Here is a 21,207-nt window from a genome sequence, read left to right on the forward strand (position 1 = left end):
TAACAGGCAAATCAGAGTACACAACACCACAACCAATCACAGACAAGAACACCAACCACATAAAAAGCACGAGCACGACACCTGGAGGTGAGTAGGTCTGGGGAGAAGGAAGCATGAAAGAGCTGTTGAAACACCACAAGCAGGGAGCCCCCCACGTGCAGAGTGCAAAGACCAAGTTGTAAATAGCAAGTTTAAATAAACAAGTGTTGTACCATATGCAACCGTGTTGGCTCTTCTGTGTGTTAGAACACCCAACACCACAACCCTGAGCGATGAAAGTTAACGTACCATTGGCCTTCCTGATTGCTTAATTTACCCGCACGCTAGCGTTTAGTGACCCATGAATAAGGAGTTAGATACAGAGTAAAGCTCCCACTACACTGTCCCCAGCAAACACTCTCAGAACAGGTACAGCACGGGGTTAGATACAGAGTAAAGCTCCCTCTACACTGTCCCCATCAAACACTCCCAGGACAGATACAGCACGGGGTTAGATACAGGGTAAAGCTCCCTCTACACTGACCCCATCAAACACTCCCAGGACAGGTACAGCACGGGGTTAGATACAGAGTAAAGCTCCCTCTACAATGTCCCCATCAAACCCTCCCAGGACAGGTACAGCACGGGGTTAGATACAGAGTCAAGCTCCCTCTACACTGACCCATCAAACACTCCCAGGACAGGTACAGCACGGGGTTAGATACAGAGTAAAGCTCCCTCTACAATGTCCCCATCCAACCCTCCCAGGACAGATACAGCACGGGGTTAGATACAGAGAAAAGCCCCCTCTACACTGCCCCCATCAAACACTCCCAGGACAGGTACAACACGGGGTTAGATACAGAGTCAAGCTCCCTCTACACTGTCCCCATCAAACACTCCCAGAACAGGTACAGCACGTGGTTAGATACAGAGTCAAGCTCCCTCTACACTGCCCCCATCAAACACTCCCAGGAAAGGTACAGCACGGGGTTAGATACAGAGTAATGCTCCCTCTACACTGTCACCATCAAACACGCCCAAGACAGGTACAGCACGGGGTTAGATACAGAGTAAAGCACCATCTACACTGTCCCCACAAAACACTCCCAGGACAGGTACAGCACGGGGTTAGAATCAGAGTAAAGCTCCCGCTACACTGTCCCCATCAAACACTCCCAGGACAGGTACAGCACGGGGTTAGATACAGAGTAAAGCTCCCTCTACACTGTCCCCATCAAACACTCCCAGGACAGATACAGCACAGGGTTAGATGCAGAGTAAAGCTCCCACTGCACTGTCCCCATCAAACACTCCCAGGACAGGTACAGCACGGGGTTAGAATCAGAGTAAAGCTCCCGCTACACTGTCCCCATCAAACACTCCCAGGACAGGTACAGCACGGGGTTAGATACAGAGTAAAGCTCCCTCTACACTGTCCCCATCAAACACTCCCAGGACAGATACAGCACAGGGTTAGATGCAGAGTAAAGCTCCCACTGCACTGTCCCCATCAAACACTCCCAGGACAGGTACAGCACGGGGTTAGATACAGAGTAAAGCTCCCTCTACACTGTCCCCATCAAACACTCCCAGGACAGATACAGCACAGGGTTTGATGCAGAGTAAAGCTCCCACTACACTGTCCCCATCAAACACTCCCAGGACAGGTACAGCATGGGGTTAGATACAGAGTAAAGCTCCCTCTGCACTTTCCCCATCAAACACTCCCAGGACAGGTACAGCACAGGGTTAGTTACAGAGTAAAGCTCCTTCTACACTGTCCCCATCAAACACACCCAGGACAGGTACAGCACAGGTTTAGATACAGAGTAAAGCTCCCTCTACAGTGTCCCCATCAAACCCTCCCAGGACAGGTACAGCACGGGGTTAGATACAGAGTAAAGCTCCCTCTACACTGTCCCCATCAAACACTCCCAGGACAGGTACAGCACGGGGTTAGATACAGAGTAAAGCACCATCTACACTGTCCCCACAAAACACTCCCAGGACAGGTACAGCACGGGGTTAGAATCAGAGTAAAGCTCCCGCTACACTGTCCCCATCAAACACTCCCAGGACAGGTACAGCACGGGGTTAGATACAGAGTAAAGCTCCCTCTACACTGTCCCCATCAAACACTCCCAGGACAGATACAGCACAGGGTTAGATGCAGAGTAAAGCTCCCACTACACTGTCCCCATCAAACACTTCCAGGACAGGTACAGCACGGGGTTAGATACAGAGTAAAGCTCCCTCTACACTTTCCCCATCAAACACTCCCAGGACAGGTACAGCACAGGGTTAGAAACAGAGTAAATCTCCCTCTACACTGTCCCCATCAAACACTACCAGGTCAGGTTCAGCATGGGGTTACAAACGGAATAAATGTTCCTCTCCAATTTCCACAACAGAAACTGCCAGGATATTTACAGCAAGTAGAGGGAATGAGGCAATGTTTCCAAAGGAAGGGTTTTATTTTGAAAAAAGATAGCAAATTATCAACATAACAGAATTGACCCCAAATGATGATTGCTCCAATATCCAAATCACAAACGATGCAGAATTCATTCCCATCCCACTTTTCTGGATAATCGTAAATAGATAAACAGAGAAATAATTGGCAATAACAGACCACAAGGAATAGGAGCAGGACTGGGCCATTCAACCCTTCGAGCTCGCTCCACCAGTCAATATGATCATGGAGATTCTTCCATTTCAACACCGTGTTCCTGCCCTATCCCCGTGCCTCTTGCTGATCCATCAATCTCAGTCTAACACCGGCTCAATGACAGAGTCTTCACACCCCTCCGGGATAGAGAATTCCCAGGATTCACCACCATCTGAGTGACAAAATTCCTCCTCATCTCAGTCCGTTGGTTAATACACAGAATAAATGGTATCTGGGAATGAATTACAGACTGCAATCTAATGGAGGGATTCGTGATAGATTATATACAGAATAACAGATACCCAGGAGTGAGTTACAGACTGGAATCGAATCGAGGGGTTCAGGATAGTTTATATATAGAATAACAGATACCCGGGAGTGAGTTACAGACTGGAATCTAATCAAGGGGTTCAGGATGGTTTATATATAGAATAACAGATACCCGGGAGTGAGTTACAGACTGGAATCTAATCGAGGGGTTCAGGATAGTTTAGAAATAGAATAACAGATACCCGGGAGTGAGTTACAGACTGGAATCTATTTATACAGAAATGTGTCCTGTGCTATCCGTCCCTACAGCACGGGGTTAGATACAGAGTAAAGCTCCCTCTACACTGTCCCCATCAAACACTCCCAGACCAGGTACAACACGGGGTTAGATACAGAGTAAGGTTTCCTCTACACTGTCTCCATGATCACTCCCAAGACATGGCAGAGGCAGTACAACGTGGAAATCACCATCCCTGTGTGTAGTCTGAACAGCGCTGTTGGAATGTGATACAGAGAATCATAGAATATACATTGCAGGAGTAGGCCATTTGGCCCATCGAGTCTGCACTGGCCCTCGGAGAGAGCACCCTACACAAGCCCACGCCTCCACCCTCTCCAAATAACCCCAGTAACACCACCTACCCTTTGGGCCACTAAGGGGCAATTTAGTACGGCCAACATCTCCTCTCATCCTTCTCAGCTCTAGTGAATACCGGCACAATCACAGAATCCCTACAATGCAGAAGGAGGCCATTCTGCCCATCGAATCTACACCAACCCTCTGACACAGCACTCTATGTAAGCTCAGTCACCCGCCCTATCCCAACAACTCCTTAACCTAATCTAAACAATCGTTCTTGGACACTAAGGGGTAATTTAGCAGGACCATTCCACCTAGCCTGCACATCTTTGGACTGTGGAAGGAAACCGGAGCACCCGGAGGAAACCCACGCACACGAGGGAAGAAACTGCCAACTCCACATAATCAGTCACACAAGGCCGGAATTTAACCCGGGTCACTGGCACTGTGAGGCAGCAGTGCTAACCACTGTGCCACAGTCAAACCAATCTCTCCTTGTAGGACAGTCCGGGAAACTCCCTATCAGCCAATTGACCCTCCACTGCACTCCCTCTCTGGCAACTATATCCTTTCTTAGTTAGGGAGACCGAAACTGTACGCAATACTCCTGGTGTGGTCTCACCAAGGCCTTGTGTACCTGCAGAAAGACATCTCCACTTCTGAACTCAAATACCTCTTTCAATGAAGGCCAACATATCATTGGCCTTCTTAACTGCTTGCTGCACCCCCCTCTCCACTTTCAGTGACTGGTGTACAAGGACAGCCAGCTCCCTTTCTACATCCACATTCACCAACAAATCACTGTTTAAATCAGACACTTTCCATCAGGATTTTGTTATACCAACGTGTACAAATGTCAGAAATGACTGTGCTGTGCTCACCTAGAATGGCCACCATTAAGTAATTTAAAATGGCTGACTGCTGATCGTGGATTTTGTTTTGACAATATTCCCAGACAGACAGAGAGAGAAGCAGAAACAGACAGATGGAGAAACTAATAGAAGACATTTATTGGAGATTTTGAAACTCCATTAAACATGACCAGTAAAGGTACATCATGGGGTTAGATACAGATTCCTCTGCACTGTCCTTGGCAAACACTCCCAGGACAGGTACATCACGGGGTTACATACGGAGTAAAGCTCCCTCTGCACTGTCCCCATCAAACACTCCCAGGACAGGTACAAAACGGTGTTACATATCGAGCAGGGCTCTCTCTACATTGTTCCCATCAAACACTCCCAGGACAAGTACAGCACGGGGTTAGATAGAGAGTAAAGCTCCTGCTACACTGTCCCCATCAAACACACCCTGGACAGGTACAGTACGGGGTTAGATATAGAGTAAAGCTCCCTCCACACTGTCCCCATCAAACACTCCCAGGACAGGTCCAGCACGGGGTTAGATACAGAGTAAAGCTCTCTCTACACTGTCCCCATCAAACACTCCCAGGACAGGTACAGCACGGGGTTAGAGACAGAGTAAAGCTCTCTCTACACTGTCCCCGTCAAACACTCCCAGGACAGGTACACCACGGGGTTAGATATCGAGCAGGGCTCTCTCTACACGAGACTGTTTCCATTTTCTCACATCATATTTGCTTCTTTTCCAATTCCCTTTAATTCTGTGCCATCTCGTTCTTGATCTTCTTAATAGTGGGAACCGTTCCTCCCTGTCTACTCTGTCCGGCACCCCCAAGAATTTGAACACCTCTATCTAATCTCCTCTTGGCCATTTCTCTGCGTGGAGAACAGACCCAACCTCTCCAATCTAACCTCATCACTGAAGTGTCTCATTCCTGAACCATTCTTGTGAACCTCCTCTGCACTCGCTCCAGTGTGTTCCCACTCTTCCTATCATGTGGCACCCAGAACTGTCCACAATATTCCAGCTGAGGTCTAACTAGTGTCTTTTATAACTTCAGCCTTACCTCCTCGCTCTTGTACCAATGCGGAAAATACTGAGCAGGTCAGGCAGCATCTGTGGAGAGAGAAATAGAATCTTGGACCAGGGCGACTGGCAGAAAGACAGATAGAGAAAAGTCCACACACACAGTAACACACTTACCCTCACACAGAGACCCTGCTCTAAACAGATAGAAAATGTGGCAGATCACTTCTCCATCAGTAAATGGAAGGAGATTAATTGGATTTCTCTTCAAAAATACCAGCTCACATTTAAAAAGAATTGGTGGGTGGGAGGGTTGGTGCTTCCCAATCTTTTGTATTGTTATTGGGCGGTGAATTTGGAGAAGATTGGGCAATGGTGGGGAGAGGAAGAAGCGGAATGGGTACAGGTGGTGGAAGCATCGTGTAAAGGGGCTAGTTTGCAGACTTCAGCTGCGGCTCCACTCCCATTTCCCCCGGGGAGGTTTACACAAAGCCCGATGCTGGCATCTTCCTTCAACATCTGGAGCAAGCGGAGACGCCATTTTGGTTTGGTAAACTTGACGGTGCGAGCCCCTATTTATGGAAACCCCCGATTCACCCCGGCGGCAAGACTGGATACAATATTTAAACAGTGGCATAAAGCTGGGCTGAGACAGGTTACAGACTTGTTGTTGGAAAGTAGATTTGAAGAATTGAGGGAGAAACATAAAATGCAGAGGGAGGTGAAGTTTAATTATCTTCAATGATGAAACTTGGTGAAAAAGGAGTTGTCCTCGTTCGTTTGCCTACCAGAGAACAAGGTGCTGGATAAATTGCTCCTCCCAGCTAAGTTGGTGATGGGAGAATTACTAACATTTACAGGTGGCTGATGGACAGAAAGAAAGCAGCGATTGAAGAGATGAAACAAAAGTGGAAGGAAGAGTTGGATGTGGCGTTGGAATGGGGACGATGGAGTGAGATTATACCAGGGTCAATGCGACATCTTCATGTGCTCGGATGGGCTTGATACAATTCAAGGATGTACACAGGGGCCATATGACACAGGACCGAATGAGCAGATTCTTCACAGAGGAAAAAGATAAATGTGAGAGTGTAAAGGAGGACCAGTTAACCATGTCCACATCTTCTGGTCATGTCCACAATTCGTGGGCTTCTGGCTCTCGCTATTTAAAACACAAACAAAAGTTGTGGAGGTGGAAATATTACTGGGACCACATGTGCCAATTTCTGGGGTGTCGGAAGTACCGGGACTAATAGATGGGGACGGGGCCGATGTGGTGGCCTTTGCCACATTGATCGCCCGGAGGCTAATTTTATTGGAAGGGAAGTCAGAAGATCCGCCAAAAATATCAACATGGTTGAGGGATATTGCGGAATTCCTTAAACTTGAGAAACTAAAGTTAACCCTTTGTGCCTCAGATGGGGGTTTCTGGACGAGATGGAAGCTGTTCTTGTCTCTATTTACAGATCTGTTTGTTGCCAGTGGGTAAGGGAAGGGAAGAGGGGAAAGGTTTAATGGAAATAAAGGAATAAATGTCAAATGAGGAGAATAGTATTTTGTTTGTGTTGTGACTGACTGATTGTTTGTATGTTGTTATGTCTGTCCTCATCGGAATGAAAATATTTTCAAAAAACACAGCAACAGTGACCACACTTATTAAAAAGTAGCTCACGGACTGCAAAATGTTTGAAGGTCATGAGTTAAAAGTCTTAAACTTAAACGTGGGAATGAGGGAGTTAATTCATCCTTTCCACAGGGGACGTGGGGGAATTTTCCACCATGATCACATTTCTGATTGTGGAATCTTACTGTGCAATCAATATGCCTGCTGTCAGTTTGTACATGTTCAAGTAGAAAGAGAGCAAGAAATCCATCTTCAGAGACTCTGAACTTAATTTTGAAAGTGCCACCATTTTTGGGCTCTTCCTGTGCACAAGCTGCCTGCAGAATTCCCCAAATTAAAAACAAGGTGAGAGAGGAGAGTGAGGGGCGAGTGAACAGAAAGCAGTTGGGGTTATCAAACTGACCGTTTTCATTGAATCCAAATTGTTTCATTATAAATTCTAATCTCATGAACTGACATCAGTGGATTTCAGTGAAATATCCCATTGAACCTCCTTGTCTAATAAAATGATGTTGTTGCCGATGACCCTGTTTTCATTGAGGAATAAGCTTAACATCTCAGTGTGAAAAAATCAAATTGAATCCAAATTTATAGAGCAGCTCATTGAAGAAATCTGTCTGTGAACAACATGTAAAATATGAAGTGAAACTTTGCAATGAGCTTTGTTTTTGTGGCCAGGAATCTTCTCTTAAAGACCCATCAAACACTCCCAGGACAGGTACAGCACGGGGTTAGATAAAGAGTAATGCTCCCTATACACAGTCACCATCAAACACTTCTAGGATGCGTACAGCACGGGGTCAGATACAGAGTAAAGCTCCCTCTACACTGTCCCCATCAAACACTACAGGACAGGTACAGCACGAGGTTAGATAATGAATGAAGCTCCCTCTACACTGTCCCCATTAAACATTCCCAGGACAGGTACAGCATAGGGTTAGATAAAGAGTAAAGCTCCCTCTGGACTGTCCCCATCAAACACTCCTAGGATGGGTACAGCACGGGGTGATACAGAGTAAAGCTCCCTCTGGACTGTCCCCATCAAACACTCCCAAGACAGGTAAAGCACAGGGTGAGATACAGAGTAAAGCTCCCTCTACACTATCCACATCAAAAACTCCCAGGACAGGTACAGAACGGGGTTAGATACAGAGTAAAGCTCCCTCGACACTGTCCCCATCAAACACTCCCAGGACAGCACGGGGTTAGATATAGAGAAAAGCTCCCTCTACACTGTCCCCATCAAACACTCCCAGGACAGGTACAGCATGGGGTTAGATACAGAGTAAAGCTCCCTCTCCACTGTCCCCATCAAACACTCCCAGGACAGGTACAGCACGGGGGTAGATACAGAGTAATGCTCCCTCTACACTGTCCCCATCAAACACTCCCAGGACAGGTACAGCACGGGGGTAGATACAGAGTAATGCTCCCTCTACACTGTCCCCATCAAACACTCCCAGGACAGGTACAGCACGGGGTTAGATACAGAAAAAAGCTCCCTCTACACTGACCCATCAAACACTCCCAGGGCAGGTACAGCTCGGGGTTAGATACAGAGTAAAGCTCCCTCTACACTGTCCCCATCAAACACTCCTAGGACAGGTACAGCACGGGGTTAGATACAGAGTAAAGCTCCCTCTACACTGTCCCCATCAAACACTCCCAGGACAGGTACAGCACGGGGTTAGATACAGAGTAAGGCTCCCTCTACACTGTCCCCATCAAACACTCCCAGGACAGGTACAGCACGGGGTTAGATACAGCGTAAAGCTCCCTCTACACTGTCCCCAACAAACACGCCCAGGCCAGGTACAGCACGGGGGTAGAATCAGAGTAAATCTCCCTCGACACTGTCACCATCAAACACTCCCAGGCCAGGTACAGCACGGGGTTAGATGCAGAGTAAAGGTCCCTCTACACTGACCCCATCAAACACTCCCAGGACAGGTACAGCATGGGGTTAGATACAGAGTAATGCTCCCGCTACACTATCCCCATCAAACACTCCCAGGATAGGTACAGCACGGGCTTAGATACAGAGTAAAGCTCCCTCCACGTCGTCCCCATCAAACAGTCCCAGGACAGGTACAACACGGGGTTTGATACAGAGTGAAGCTCCCTCTACACTGTCCCCATTAAACATTAACAGGACAGGTACAGCATAAGATTAGATAAAGAGTAAAGCTCCCTCTGCACTGTCCCCATCAAACACTCCTAGGACAGGTACAGCACGGGGTGAGATACAGAGTAAAGCTCCCTCTAGACTGTCCCCATCAAACACTCCCATGACAGGTACAGCACAGGGTGTGATACAGAGTAAAGCTCTGGGGCAGCACGGTAGCATTGTGGATAGCACAATTGCTTCACAGCTCCAGGGTCCGAGGTTCGATTCCGTCTTGGGCCACTGTCTCTGTGGAGTCTGCACATCCTCCCCGTGTGTGCGTGGGTTTCCTCCGGGTGCTCCGGTTTCATCCCACAGTCCAAAGATGTGCAAGTTAGGTGGATTGGCCAAGCTAAATTGCCCTTAGTGTCCAAATTGTCCAGATGTAGCTCCCTCTACATCTGTCCTCACCAAATACTCCCAGGAGAGGTACATAGGAACAGGAATGGGCCATTCAGCTGATCGAGCCTGCCTTAGCGACTAGACCACCTGAATCAATAACCTATTGTAATAATCCGATACAAAGCCCTGGATGAATTTATTTCCTAGCAGCATCAGTAGCTGTAAATCCTGCTCTACACTGTGTCAGAAATATTACTGCATTTGAGAATGTCATTGTGAATATTACCTTGTAATATATAACCGTTCTCATCCATATCTCTATTGAGAACACATTAGCTCCTTTCCCAGTGATCACTGCAGTTGACCCCGTCACTGTTTATACGATAAGCTCTTGTCCCAGTTAATACTACATTACACCATACTGCTGTTGACACTACAATTAACCCTTTTGGAGTGCTGACTACCATGTACCCAGGGTAAGAGCATGTGGACTACCATGTATAATAATCTTTATTGTCACAAGTAGGCTTACATTAACACTGCAATGAAGTTACTGTGAAAATCCCCTAGTCGCCACATTCCGGCGCCTGTTCGGGTACACAGAGGGAGAATTCAGAATGTCCAAATTACCCAACAGCACGTCTTTCAGACTTGTGGGAGGATACCAGAGCTCCCGGAGGAAACCCACGCAGACACAGAGAGAACGTGCTGGGAATCGAACCCGGGACCCTGGAGCTGTGAAGCCACAGTGCTACCCTCTGTGCTACAGTGCCTCGTAAAAAGTCACACACACAACCTCCCACCCCACCCCAGACACACAAACACGTGTACAGACAAACACAAACTCTCACACAGACACAAACTCAGACAGGCTGCGTCAATACAGCTTTCAAATGGAGCGAGATCCATTCTCCACCTTTAACTTGGAGAGGTGTATCTGGCCTGTGTGTGACCCCAGTCACACACTGACTCTGAACATCCTCACAACAGCTTGCGGACAGACTTTTCTAAAGTACTTTTCATAACCTTTGGGTATCACAAACTGCTTCACAGGCAATGGAACCCTTTTGAAATCTAGTCAGTGGTAATTTAGGAAATGGACCAGCGAATTTCAGAGAGAGACACAGAAACAGGATGAGATTGTGCTGTACATGTTTCACAGCTGACACGGAGACACACGAGATGTACAATATCAATTATTATTCTGAAGCATGTGATTAAATCACCCTTAAACTAAATTCCAGTGTTTCAGAGTAAAGCTTTATCTGCACTGTCCATCAAACACTCACAACCCAAATACTGTCTGGGCTTAAATACAAAGTCAAAATCCCTCTGTTCTGTCCAAAGAATTTTTCATTGCAGATAGTTATTTTAATTTTATGGAAAAGCAGAACTCAAATTGCACCGAATCCCAGGGTGGACTCTTGTTTATTTCAGCCCTTCACATTTAAACATGAAGTTTAAGCTCCGATTACAGGTGTCTGCTTGTCTCTGTTTGTATATTCTCTGTTATTGTTGTTTTGTCACTTGTCTGAAGTATTTGAATAATCGGCCTTGGTTAATCAATCCTTTCTCTCAGCACATGGAAGTTGTGAATCTTCAAGGCTGTCAGCCTGATATAGATAACAAAAAACTACATCCTTTGATCAATCCATTCCCCAACCCTAAATCGATCTCACACATTTCCATAATGCAGGAATATCTCCATCAAAACTTCTAATCAGTTCCCAATACTCTTGTTAACACGTGCCTGTATAACCTAAATTCCACTGACAGATTCCGAAAGCTGCACAGAAAAATGACTGGTTATTTTAAACTCTGAAACAAAACTGGTTGAACTTGTGCTTCAATCCTATTATACAGAAATGTTGTCCTGTGGGCTGACAGTTTCTCAGTAAGACTGAAACATTGAGGTACGCCTCGCACTGCACTTGACAACATTTGTGGCACTTCCAAAATCTACCATCCATTGCTGTCTGTATTGTGTGAATCTAGCTGTGAAATATCTGTACAGTTTAAACTTCCACTGTTTCAGTCTTCTCATCGTTTATAAAGATCACGGTTCTATCCTATTTAAGTCTAAAGCACATCATCGAAACATTTCCCAACACTGAAACACGTCCACCAGTTCAGTCTACCGCCAAAACGATAATATCTCCCTGCAATTTGATGTTTCCAGCTATGTTGCTTACAACGCTGTCTAATGTTTGGTGTCATTGGCAAACTGGGATGTGTAGCATTCTATCAAATGGTCTTAAATGGCTAATATATATGTATGTGTGTGCGCCAATGTGTGTGTACACGCATGTGTCTATGCACGCATGTGTGTGTGTGTGTGTATGTATCTGTTGCCATGTATGTATCAGTCAGTGTGTGCACGCGCATGTGTGTGTGTGTATCTGTGAACTTGTGTGTGTATACGCATTTAAGTCTCAAAGGAAAATATGAGCATGTGTAGGCGATTTGGCCCATCGAGTCTGCGCCACCATTCAAACAGATCCTGGCACGCACAGACGCACGCACACTCACACACACATTCCTATTGTATTATACACAGTCGATTTGTGTCTGGAACATGCTCAATGATTGAGCTTCCACAACCCTCTGGATCGGAGAATTCCAAGATTCTTCATCCTTTCAATGAAGAAATTCCTCCTCATCTCAGTCTGCAATGGTCTACCCCTGATTCTGAGCATTCATGTCAAGAGGGCGAGAATACAAGACCAGGGATGTACTTCTGAGGCTGTATAAGGCTCTGGTCAGACCCCATTTGGAGTATTGTGAGCAGTTTTAGGCCCAGTATCTAAGGAAGGATGTGCTGGCCTTGGAAAGGGTCCAGTGGAGGTTCACAAGAATGTTCCCTGGAATGAAGAACTTGTCGTATGAGGAATGGTTGAGGACACTGGGTCTGTACTCGTTGGAGTTTAGAAGGATGAGGGGGGGTCTTATTGAAACTTACAGGATACTGCGAGGCCTGGATAGAGTGGACGTGGAGAGGATGTTTCCACTTGTAGGAAAAACTAGAAGCAGAGGACACCATCTCAGAGTAAAGGGACGATCCTTTAAAACAGAGATGAGGAGGAATTTCTTCAGCCAGAGGGCGGTGAATATGTGGAGCTCTTTGCCGCAGAAGGCTGTGGAGGCCAAATCACTGAGTATCTCGAAGACAGAGATAGATCGGTTCTTGATCAATAAGGGGATCAGGGGTTATGGAGAGAAGGCAGGAGAATGGGAATTAGAAAAATATCAGCCATGATTGAATGGCGGAGCAGACTCGATGGGCCGAGTGGCCTAATTCTGCTTCAATGTCTTATGGTCTTATGGTTTGAGACTGTGCCCCCTCCCCCTGGGTCTAATCTCACCAGTCAGAGAGAACATCTGACCTACATCTATCTTGTGATGCCCCGTATGAATTGTGTATGTTTCGAGATCACCTCTCATTTTTCGGGAACACAGGTACATTTTCCTCAATCTCTCCTCATCAGACAACTTCACCATCCCAGGGATTCGTCTGGTGAATCTCCATTACACTCCTTCTACAGCAAGTATATCCTTCCTTAGATATGGAGAACAAAACTCCACACAATGGTCCAGGTGTGTTGAGACCAAGGCTCTGTACAATTGCAGCAAGTCATCTTAACCCCAATACTAATAACCCTGAGCGATGAAAGTTAACGTACCATTGGCCTTCCTGATTGCTTAATGTACCCGCACGCTAGCGTTTAGTGACCCATGAATAAGGAGTTAGATACAGAGTAAAGCTCCCTCTCCACTGTCCCCATCAAACACTCCCAGAACAGGTACAACACGGGGTTAGATACAGAGTAAGGTTTCCTCTACACTGTCTCCATGATCACTCCCAAGACATGGCAGAGGCAGTACAACGTGGAAATCACCATCCGTGTGTAGTCTGAACAGCGCTGTTGGAATGTGATACAGAGAATCATAGAATATACATTGCAGGAGTAGGCCATTTGGCCCATCGAGTCTGCACTGGCCCTCGGAGAGAGCACCCTACCCAAGCCCACGCCTCCACCAAATCCAAATAACCCCAGTAACACCACCTAACCTTTGGGCCACTCAGGGGCAATTTTGCACGGCCAACATCTCCTCTCATCCTTCTCGGCTCTAGTGAATACCGGCACAATCACAGAATCCCTACAATGCAGAAGGAGGCCATTCTGCCCATCGAATCTACACCAACCCTCTGACACAGCACTCTATGTAAGCTCAGTCACCCGCCCTATCCCAACAACTTCTTAACCTAATCTAAACAATCTTTCTTGGACACTAAGGGGTAATTTAGCAGGACCATTCCACCTAGCCTGCCCATCTTTGGACTGTGGAAGGAAACCGGAGCACCTGGAGGAAACCCACGCACACACGGGGAGAAACTGCCAACTCCACAGAATCAGTCACACAAGGCCGGAATTTAACCCGGGTCACTGGCACTGTGAGGCAGCAGTGCTAACCACTGTGCCACAGTCAAACCAATCTCTCCTTGAAGGACAGCCCGGTAACCTCCCTATCAGCCGAATGACCCTCCGCTGCACTCCCTCTCTGGCAACTATATCCTTTCTTAGTTAGGGAGACCGAAACTGTACGCAATACTCCTGGTGTGGTCACACCAAGGCCTTGTGTAACTGCAGAAAGACATCTCCACTTCTGAACTCAAATCCCTCTTTCAATGAAGGCCAACATATCATTGGCCTTCTTAACTGCTTGCTGCACCCCCCTCTCCACTTTCAGTGACTGGTGTACAAGGACAGCCAGCTCCCTTTCTACATCCACATTCACCAACAAATCATTGTTTAAATCAGACACTTTCCATCAGGATTTTGTTATACCAACGTGTACAAATGTCAGAAATGACTGTGCTGTGCTCACCTAAAATGGCCACCATTAAGTAACTTAAAATGGCTGACTGCTGATCGTGGATTTTCTGTTGACAATATTCCCACACAGACAGAGAGAGAAGCAGAAACAGACAGATGGAGAAACTAATAGATGACATTTATTTGAGATTTTGAAACCCTGTCAAACACTACCAGCAAAGGTACATCATGGGGTTAGATACAGATTCCTCTACACTGTCCCTGGCAAACACTCCCAGGACAGGGAGATCACAGGGTTAGATACAGAGTAAAGCTCCCTCTATATTGTCCCCAATCAAACAATCCCAGGACAGGTACAGTACGGGGTTAGATATAGAGAAAAGCTCCCACTGCACTGTCCCCATCAAACACTCCCAGGACAGGTACAGCACGGGGTTAGATACAGAGTAAAGCTCCCTCTACACTGTCCCCATCAAACATTAGACACACAGATTGCGAGGGACACACAGATTGCGAGGGACGCAAAAGGAAAATTGAAATCGCTTTTTGTCACAAGTAGGCTTCAAATGAAGTTACTGTGAAAAGCCCCTAGTCGCCACATTACTGCGCCTGTTCGCTGAGGCTGCTGAGGGACACGGAGAGCGCGAGGGACACGGAGAGCGCGAGGGACACGGAGAGCGCGAGGGACACGGAGAGCGCGAGGGACACGGAGAGCGCGAGGGACACGGAGAGCGCGAGGGACACGGAGAGCGCGAGGGACACGGAGAGCGCGAGGGACACGGAGAGCGCGAGGGACACGGAGAGCGCGAGGGACACGGAGAGCGCGAGGGACACGGAGAGCGCGAGGGACACGGAGAGCGCGAGGGACACGGAGAGCGCGAGGGACACGGAGAGCGCGAGGGACACGGAGAGCGCGAGGGACACGGAGAGCGCGAGGGACACGGAGAGCGCGAGGGACACGGAGAGCGCGAGGGACACGGAGAGCGCGAGGGACACGGAGAGCGCGAGGGACACGGAGAGCGCGAGGGACACGGAGAGCGCGAGGGACACGGAGAGCGCGAGGGACACGGAGAGCGCGAGGGACACGGAGAGCGCGAGGGACACGGAGAGCGCGAGGGACACGGAGAGCGCGAGGGACACGGAGAGCGCGAGGGACACGGAGAGCGCGAGGGACACGGAGAGCGCGAGGGACACGGAGAGCGCGAGGGACACGGAGAGCGCGAGGGACACGGAGAGCGCGAGGGACACGGAGAGCGCGAGGGACACGGAGAGCGCGAGGGACACGGAGAGCGCGAGGGACACGGAGAGCGCGAGGGACACGGAGAGCGCGAGGGACACGGAGAGCGCGAGGGACACGGAGAGCGCGAGGGACACGGAGAGCGCGAGGGACACAGAGAGCGCGAGGGACACAGAGAGCGCGAGGGACACAGAGAGCGCGAGGGACACAGAGAGCGCGAGGGACACAGAGAGCGCGAGGGACACAGAGAGCGCGAGGGACACAGAGAGCGCGAGGGACACAGAGAGCGCGAGGGACACAGAGAGCGCGAGGGACACAGAGAGCGCGAGGGACACAGAGAGCGCGAGGGACACAGAGAGCGCGAGGGACACAGAGAGCGCGAGGGACACAGAGCGCGAGGGACACAGAGCGCGAGGGACACAGAGCGCGAGGGACACAGAGCGCGAGGGACACAGAGCGCGAGGGACACAGAGAGCGCGAGGGACACAGAGAGAGCGAGGGACACAGAGAGAGCGAGGGACACAGAGAGAGCGAGGGACACAGAGAGAGCGAGGGACACAGAGAGAGCGAGGGACACAGAGAGAGCGAGGGACACAGAGAGAGCGAGGGACACAGAGAGAGCGAGGGACACAGAGAGAGCGAGGGACACAGAGAGAGCGAGGGACACAGAGAGAGCGAGGGACACAGAGAGCGAGGGACACAGAGAGCGAGGGACACAGAGAGAGCGAGGGACACAGAGAGAGCGAGGGACACAGAGAGAGCGAGGGACACAGAGAGAGCGAGGGACACAGAGAGAGCGAGGGACACAGAGAGAGCGAGGGACACAGAGAGAGCGAGGGACACAGAGAGAGCGAGGGACACAGAGAGAGCGAGGGACACAGAGAGAGCGAGGGACACAGAGAGAGCGAGGGACACAGAGAGAGCGAGGGACAGAGAGAGAGTTTGAGGGACACAGCGAGAGAGAGAGAGAGGGGGACACAGCGAGAGAGAGAGAGGGGGACACAGTGAGAGAGAAGGGGACACAGCGAGAGAGAGAGGGACATAGCGAGAGAGAGAGGGACACAGCGAGAGAGAGTGGGACACAGCGAGAGAGAGTGGGACACAGCGAGAGAGAGTGGGACACAGCGAGAGAGAGTGGGACACAGCGAGAGAGAGTGGGACACAGCGAGAGAGATGGACACAGCGAGAGAGATGGACACAGCGAGAGAGATGGACACAGCGAGAGAGATGGACACAGCGAGAGAGATGGACACAGCGAGAGAGATGGACACAGCGAGAGAGATGGACACAGCGAGAGAGATGGACACAGCGAGAGAGATGGACACAGCGAGAGAGATGGACACAGCGAGAGAGATGGACACAGCGAGAGAGATGGACACAGCGAGAGTGTGAGGCACACACCGAGAGTGATGGGACAGAGAGAGCGAGGGGGACAGAGAGGGACACAGCGAGAGAGAGGGGGACACAGCGAGAGAGAGGGGGACACAGCGAGAGAGAGGGGGACACAGCGAGAGAGGGACACAGCGAGAGAGACAGAGAGAGGGGGACACATAGAATGAGCGGGACACAGAGAGAGTGACACAGATAGAAAGAGGTACGCAGTGAAAGTGAGGGATAGAGTGAGATAGAAGGACACAGACAGCGAGAGAGAGGGACACAGAGAGAGAGAGGGATACAGAGAGGGACAGAGAGAGGTGGGCACACAGACAGAGTGAGGGACACACACAGAAAGAGGGACACAGCGGGTCACTATCTGAGGTTTTGGGGACGTGAGTGGGTCAGGATGTGGGGGTTAGGAGACATGAGGGTGTGAGGGTGCCAGGACGTGAGGCAGTCAGGACATTGGGGTTATCAAACTGACCATTTTCATTGAATCAAAATTGTTTCATTATAAATTCTAATCTCAGAAATTGACATCAGAGGATTTCAGTGAAAAATCCCATTGAACCCCCTTGTCTAATAAAATGATGTTGTTGCCGATGACCCTGTATTGATTCAGGAATAAACTTTACATCTCACAGTGAGAAAAAATCAAATTGAATCCATATTTATAGAGCAGCTCATTGGAGAAATCTGTCTGTGAACAACATGTAAAATATCAAGTGAAACTTTGCAATGAGCTTTGTTTTTGTGGCCAGGAATCTTCTCTCAAAATGGAGGCAGAAATGAAGTTGTGTTTAACTCACATTCTGTGATTTCTTGCTGGTTTTTACTCATTCTATGGAAAGCCTTCCTCGGGTGACAGACGAATGGTCATTCCAAATACGTCAGAAATTCAGAGGGAAATAATGACAGGACATTGCTGAATCTGTTGTTGACTACTGAATTAACATAACCATAGACAGGACAAGTGTCTTCCTTAGCAGACACAGGAAACACACCGAGGGGGACATTCCTGACAGAATGTCGGGGGTGGGGTCTGCACACAGGTCACTGAGGAGATCTCAGTCCAAACTGTTTCCAATCATTTCCCAATACTATTTTAAATTAGGATTCAATCCTATTGGAGGGGAGTGAGTGAGTGAGTGAGAGATATGTCAGATGCAGTACAACGTGGATAAATGTGAGGTTATCCACTTGGGTAGAAAAAATAAGAACGTCCCTGTCTAATAATTACATTTAATCCAATTTTTTCCGGCCTGCTCAGTGAACAACACTGGTGTGGGAAAGGCCAAGGGTTAGCTGAAGTCACATTCTGTGTGTGTGGGGCTGAGCAGCAAGGAGATCAGTATCTCTTGTACGGCATTTACATGTCAATAGAGAGCTGTCCTCTGAGACAGACATTCCACACATGGCAGAGACTAGGGGTGGAGTCTGCTCACAGCTCACTGAGGATATATCTGTGTCTGAGGGACTTCAGTTCACAATCTAAAAACTCCCTACACTGAAAACATTACCCCTCTGCTTGTGTGTGTGTGTGTCGCTGGGTGTGTCAATCTGCCTGTTTTGAGCTGTGCATTTTGGGTGTTGACATGTTGCTGATTGACTCGAGATTGGAAATGTTGGACTCCTGTTGTGCTGTTTTGTATATTTTATTAAAATGTCCCTGTTATTGCCTTTATAATCAATTTTATTTCCTTTTTTTCTCCAGAGGCATTTTTATTTGGAAAACTGGAAGGAGGTCGGGAATCCAGTGAGGAGGACGAGGGAGTGTGAATTTTTCCCGAGGGAGCGCTGGCTGAGGCCTGTTCCGCAGGCCTCACCCGGGTTATTACCCTGACTGAGGTTTAATTTTAATATTGGAGGGATCGAAGAGAGTGAGGGAGGGAGGGAGACAGAAATATGTATAAGAGGGACAGAGAGACAGCGAGAAACACAAGAGAAGGGGATTGTCACAGTAACTTCATTGCAGTATTAATGTCAGCCTAATTGTGACAATAAAAAGATTTTGAGTATTAATTGTCTCTCAATCTTTTTTAACCTCTGGTTGAAAGCTGCGACTTATTTGTATTCGGATGTTGCTGAGGGGTTGTAAAACTGAAAAGGGGACCCTGGGCTCTCGCTGTATTAAATAGCTTCATTCTTTTCCTGTGGTTTAGTTAATTTTCTCTCTCTTTTTCCCAGGAATTTGAATTTTGAAAGACTGCAATGTGAGCAGGAATCTTTGGGCAAGGGTATTTCTCCAGAGCATGGATGGATGGACTGAGGCCTACTCCACAGGCCGCACTCACGTGAGTTGTCTCTTTATTGCAGCCCCGGCCTTGCACTTAGACACAAACACATTAAACCTTTGGTGGGAGGCAAAGAGTAAAATACAAATCCTGAATATGAAGCTGTCTAATTTTGTTCCAAAATAACAGGGGTTATATTAATTCTGAGCGTCCCAGGGGTGGGGGTGGGGCGTGCGGTACGGGGGGGGGGGGGGGGGGGCGGGAGGCATTTCACTGTTTCAGCCACTCTCTGCAATCTGGTAGAGAGAGAGAGAGAAATCTCAGATCAGAAACTCTGAACTCAATTTTGAAAGTGGTCATCATTTGTTGGGCTCTCCCTGTGCACAGGTTGCCGGCAGAATTCACAAAATTAACGATAGTGGGGTCACTTTTAAAATGGACCCATTGACTGTAAAGTAATCTCGATTGCCCGGAATTAAAGTCGCTTGACTTGAAGCGGGTATAATTCTGGAATGAAGCCTGTATTTTAGGCCAGAACACAAGTATGAGGGTGAAATTACATTCGCAGGAGGTCATTTGAATTCAGTTTGCTATGGGTGTGAATGTTGGATTCCTGTGTGTGACCCTGTCTCTCTCTCTCTTTCTCCTTCCCAACTATTAGAATGATAGAGAGAGAGAGTGTGGGGCTGGAGGGTAATGGAGATTAGAGAGAGGGGGAGGAGAAAGACAGATGGTGGAGGGAGAGGGAGGTCGTGAAAAAGAGAGGCTTTCTCTCCCTTTCTGTCTTCTTTCCATTCTTGCCCCTCTCTCTCTCTCTCTCTGTCTCCCCAGCTTTCTGCCACTATCTGTCCATTTCTCTCCAGCTTTTTAGTGTCTCTTTAAACCTTTAATCTAAGAACCATCCCACAAACTGCAATGAGGAGTCTCATCACATCTTTCTGGGGATACCCTGATTTGGGAATAGAGAGACTGAATGAGATAGCGAGAGAGAGAGAAAGAGAAACACAAGGGAAGCGGGAACTGTCTCTCAATCTTTTTTATTCTGTGGTTTATAACAGATTATTGTAGGTGGATGTTGCTGAGAGTTTGGGTGTAACTGAGAGGGGGGATCTTGGCCTCTTGTTGTGCGACAAGTTTAAACATTTTCCTGCGTTTTAGTTAATTTTCTCCCTCTTTTCCCCAGGAATTTGAAATTTGAAGACTGCAATGCGACCAGGAATCTTTGGACAAAGGCTGTTCTCCAGAGGACAAGTGGATGGACTGAGGCCGATTCCACAGGCCGCACTCACGTGAGTTGTCTCTTTATTGCCGCCCCGGCCTTGCACTTCGACACAAACACATTAACCCTTTGGTGGGTGACAAAGAGTAAAATACAAATCTGGAATATGAAGCTGTCTAATTTTGTTCCAAAATAACAGGGGTTATGTTAATTCTGAGCATCCCGGGTATGTGGGGTGGGGGTGTGGGGGGGGATTTCACTGTCTCAGCCACTCTCTGCAACCTGGTAGCAAATGTCAACGACACTCAACACTGCCGACTGCACCTTCCGGGATCTTTCTGGGTGCCAATGGATTTCGTTTTAAAAAGGTTTTTCCTCGTTTTAAGAGGCAGTTTAACTCTTTCAGAACTGAAGGGACTTCTCCAGGGATGTTCCAATCCACACATGACACGGCAGTGGGGGAGTTAGGTGCAGTGGGGAATGGGGCTCCCAGCAGGAGTGAGGGGGGTTGGGGGAGAGGAAGCACAGTGTCCCATCTGGTTAGGTCCAGATTGCTGCTGCTGTGGGATCTTGCTGTTCACTCGCAGGCCTGTGGCCTTTGCCCGCGCAGCAACAGTGACCACAACTATTAAAATAAAAAAGCTCTCTCCCAGTGTTTGCGTGGGTTTTGCCCCCACAACCCAAAGATGTGCAGGCTAGGTGGATTAGCCACGCAAAATTGTCCCTTAATTGGAAAAAATGAATTAGGTACTCTAAATTTATAAAAATAAATAAATAAATATAGA

At 48.2% G+C, this 21,207-nt stretch overlaps 1 gene segment (V, D, J or C); it reads left to right on the plus strand.

The window, feature by feature from the left end:
• Positions 1–18,386: 18,386 nt before the first annotated feature.
• LOC140418168 (T cell receptor alpha variable 38-2/delta variable 8-like) overlaps positions 18,387–21,207 on the plus strand; it is a 30,290-nt gene continuing 27,469 nt past the window's right edge. Inside the window, exons 1-4 of the V gene segment in view lie at positions 18,387–18,519; positions 18,684–18,817; positions 19,157–19,263; positions 20,387–20,492.

The sequence above is a fragment of the Scyliorhinus torazame genome, chromosome 5 (genome assembly GCF_047496885.1).
Source record: "Scyliorhinus torazame isolate Kashiwa2021f chromosome 5, sScyTor2.1, whole genome shotgun sequence".
Lineage (NCBI taxonomy): Eukaryota > Metazoa > Chordata > Chondrichthyes > Carcharhiniformes > Scyliorhinidae > Scyliorhinus > Scyliorhinus torazame.